At 38.5% G+C, this 4,568-nt stretch overlaps 1 pseudogene; it reads left to right on the forward strand.

Annotated features, from left to right (window-relative positions):
- Window positions 1-3: 3 nt before the first annotated feature.
- On the forward strand, window positions 4-4,135 carry LOC113508065 (annotated as a pseudogene).
- The last annotated feature ends 433 nt before the right edge of the window (window positions 4,136-4,568 follow it).

Here is a 4,568-nt window from a genome sequence, read left to right on the forward strand (position 1 = left end):
GCGCGCGTGTCGGGCGTGGTGCAGCGCGCCATCGCGGCGGCGGGCGGCGCGGGCTCGGGCGCGCGCCTCGTGCTGGCGGGCGGCGCCTCGCGCGTGCCCGCCGCGCTGGCCGCGCTCACCCACGCCGTGGGCCACGACCCCGCCAGGTCCATCAACGCGGACGAGGCCGCCACCATGGGCGCCGTCTACAGGTGGGGACCGAGTATTGATGCAACGGCGACACGACCTGCTAGGAACACGAACTTGTTGGTCCAACAAACATCCAGAAATAGTTAGAAAACACTTTATGTTCTCTAAGTTTGGATATAACGTGACAAAAATCCCGAAGGAAAGTCTTCACTTAAAAATGATGCACTCAGTACCGTCTTTGTCTTCAATCCATAACCAAAGCTTCCTCTATGTCCAATGTCAAGCAATGACGCCACTACTTTACTTGTGAAAACTTGTCTTTACAATCAGCACAGTCAAATCACAACATTCTCAAAAAAAAAAACCCTAAAACCAGAAATAAATAAAAATTGGCGTTCCATTCCAATTTTTCATCAGTAGAGAAACACTGCTAATAAAATGCTAGAAAGTGTACAGATTATTTTAGGAAGTTATTTTAAAATTATCACACCTTTTCTGTTCGCAGGGCGGCATCTCTGGCAACAGGCTACAAGGTGGCACCCCTAAACGTACGCGACGCTGTTCTCTTACCTATCCAAGTCACTTTTACACGAAACATTGACGGCAACGAGAAGCTGGTAAGTTTTACAAGTACTTAAGATTTCTATTAAACATGTTAAGTATGATATACTCTTTCAGCATATGGTTGACTTAAAACTTCAAAACCTAAGGCTCAATTTTCAATTGCAATCTATCCTATTCTTATTTATATCTATAGAAGTATGTCAGGTAGATATTACTACCATTACGAGAAAAATAATTTTACCCTTTAATTTTTTAGTTCAATTTATTTATCCTAATCTTTACCTACCTATAGTAAATCGAATTTTCATTTCTTTCAGGATCCTACGGTATCACTTTTTTTCTATAATTTATATTTATTTAAGACAGTGTTGAAATCGCTTTTGAGAGCTTGCTAAAATGGTTTTTGACTTATCTTGTTTATTTCGGTGTTTTTCGGGGTCCCTTTTGTAACTAAACTTCAACAACTAACATATGGTAAGCGTTTGAGGAGGGGCAACCTTGTAATGGTCGATATAATTGTTTCAGATCAAGAGGACATTGTTCGGCCCCATGAATCCCTACCCACAGAAGAAGGTAATCACTTTCAATAAACACACCGACGACTTCGGCTTCCACGTCAACTATGCTGAGCTAGACCACATTCCTTCCAATGAAATCGCGTTCATCGGATCCGTGAACCTTAGCCAAGTTCTGTTGAACGGAGTTGGTGCAGCCTTAGCTAAGCACACTGGCGAAAACATTGAACACAAGGGAATCAAGGCGCACTTTAACATGGACGACTCTGGTCTTCTAAACTTGGTTAATGTGGAATTTGTTGCTGAGAAAACTGTAACAGATGAGGATGATGACAAAGACAGCACCTTGTCTAAGATCGGAAGCACGATAAGCAAACTCTTTGGATCAGATGCTGAAACTCCAGAAAAGGTAGAAGAAAAACCTGAAGAACAACCCCAAGATGGTGAAGCTAAAAATGAAACAAAGAAGATAAATGAGACGGAAACAGATAAGCAGAATGCTACTGAACCCGAGGTCAAACCCAAGCCAAAGATAGTCGTTCTTAAAGAGCCTGTCAAGTCTGAGGAACAACACATAAACTTGCAACCTCTTTCACCAGAACAGTTCAAAACTTCCAAAGCGAAGATAGCAGAGCTGAACTTGGTTGATAAAAAACGAGTTGAGCGAGAAACTGCGCTTAACAACTTGGAGGCTTACGTCGTAGATGTACAAATGAAGTTGGATATGGATGAGTATGCCGAATGCGGAACTCAAGAACAGATCGATGAGATAAAGAAACTTTGCACTGAGACATCCGAATGGTTATACGAAGATGGTTATGAGGCGGCCACAGACTTGTTTGAGGCTAAGTTAGCTGCCATCAAGGATAAAACTAACCCAATATTCTACAATTTTTGGGAACATAGGGAGAGGCCCGATGCCATCGCCGCACTCCGCAACTTGTTAAATAACTCAAGCGAATTCCTTAAAGTGGCAAGAAACCTTACAAAGGACTTCAATCCTGACAAGGAAGTGTTCACTGATGTCGAAGTAAACGTATTAGAGAAAAAGATTGATGAGACCGGGTCTTGGCTCAAGACATCTATCAAGGAGCAAAACGCTTTGAAAAAGAACGAAGAAGTCAAACTAACAGTGGAAAGCATTAGAGAGAAGTTGTCAAGCTTAGACCGTGAAGTGAAGTATATGTTGAACAAGATGAAAATATGGCGACCAAAGAAGCCGGTTAAGAAGGAAGCTGAAAACAAAACTGAAGAGCCTATTCTTGAGCCAGAAACGGTTGATGAGGAGGAGAAAGCTGAAGATACGCAGGAGGAGAAGCCGGCCACAGAAAAAGCTGAGGAAACCGAGACCACTGAACCACCGCTGCAGCTTTCCGATGGCGAAGACGAACATTCCGAGTTATAATAACCGTGTCAAGTAATTTAATGTATTAGATTAATTTATTTTTTATTTAAATGACTTGTTTGTGTGGCTTGTTTGTTTTAATATGTGGATCAGTAAGTTTGATTATATCAATTTAATTGTATATTTTCGCATTTAGTTCTTCCATCCAATTTGTATTTATTTGGGGTACTTTTAAAGTACTTTTATGTTGTGGGTTGTCAAGCTGTAGTGATCTCAAATTAAGAGAATTTAATAATAACCAGTGTTGTGCAGAAAGCGGCGACCTACTTTAATTTATTTATTTGGGTATAATTAAGAGACGGGGTGTTAACGGATTAAAAAATAACTCGATTCTTCATATGCTAACTAGAATGAAACATAACCTAAGTAGTAATAGAATTAATCATTATGAATGGTAGCCTTTCAATATGTACTAGATCCGTAAACTTATATAATAATTAATAATATAGTAAATGAAACTCTTCGTTACCGAAAACGAACAAGCCACCGATATGAACTTGCTATATAATCTCAAATCAAACTGTGGCCGCCTTCATTATTCCATACTCACAGAATTTTTAATATTTCTTATTGTATTCGTTTTTTTAAATATTATATTCATTTTTTTTTTACAAAAGAGCGGCTTCTCTCTAAGTTTAGCAGTGGCCCCAGTAGTAGCGGACGCGAGAGTGTAATGTATTTATAATCGTACCTAAACTTTATGTGATATATTAAAGGCTATAAGTTTGTGTGAGGATTATACTGTTTTTCTACTACAGACACAGTGTAAGCACAAATTGTACCGGAGCAGATTAATCTGTTATCCTTGAATGAATTTGTTATTTTCTAAGTGATTTGTGTGTTAACGTACGAATTTATTCATCTTATTAGTTTGATCCACTGATATACGTGAGATTTCCGATGTTAGCCTTCCTAGTTATATATTAACTGTGTAGAATAAATGTATGGTGGTGCGGACTAATAATTATAAAAAAAACTTGATCATAATATGCGACATCACAACACCCGAATGCTTGAAAGTAGTTAATTTTCTGAAACCTATGTGTCAAATAAAGGGACCTAAGTAGTTATTTACAATACAAACAGAGGCTAGGAATTACTCTCTTTTCTCATGACTTATTCATGATTATGTAGGATGCGTCCGTACCGTCGCGAGTGCCTGCGATACACAGAGCAGTAAACTAATGGAGATATGGAAAGGTCTATAATGAATGAATTTGAAAACATCTGTCGGAAAACTAATAAAAGAGCAATTTTTATTACGAAAAATCAATCGCTGTTCGTAAGTTTGGCTGTACGCGGTCATTGTTCAACAATATCTATAAAGTAACGCACATTAAAGTTATTCCTTTGCAGTAAACGATGAACACTCCATTATTTTACTAGTCTGTATTACGAACCAATTTGATGTGTCCGTAGAAGTGAAACAGTGTGCGGACTCAGGTCTTACACTTGTATTGTTTTAAGTGAGATTCGTTAAATACCCAGTCGCAAATGGAAATAAATTATACATGAATGAACATATTGTTGTTTTATTCATCACTCCCTATTATATTTGCACACTTAAACTGAATAACTAATTAGATGCAATTAGGGAAACTAGCACTGAACTAACTATGAAATAACAGACTAGAATATTTAGATGTAGTGAGCGATTTTCTGGTAGGTTCAGTCGGGAACTACTGAACCGATTTTCATCATTATTTTATTATAGAAAATCCATGTCCCATGCATGGGAACTTCAACTACTGCATCTCGTAAGAAGGCCCTGGCTGTACGTACTACCTGTAAAAGTAAATATGTATAGGCTACATTTTCGATCAGTAGTAATTTACAAATCATCCAACATATCACAGTATGTCGAACTAAATCGTCCGTAGTGAGGTTTGCTAAAAGGTTTTTGAGTGAACATGCGAAGTCACTTCTTTTAAAAATGAGATTGACCACTTAAGACT

Source organism: Trichoplusia ni, unplaced genomic scaffold (genome assembly GCF_003590095.1).
Source record: "Trichoplusia ni isolate ovarian cell line Hi5 unplaced genomic scaffold, tn1 tig00003724, whole genome shotgun sequence".
In the NCBI taxonomy this organism is placed as follows: Eukaryota; Metazoa; Arthropoda; class Insecta; order Lepidoptera; family Noctuidae; genus Trichoplusia; species Trichoplusia ni.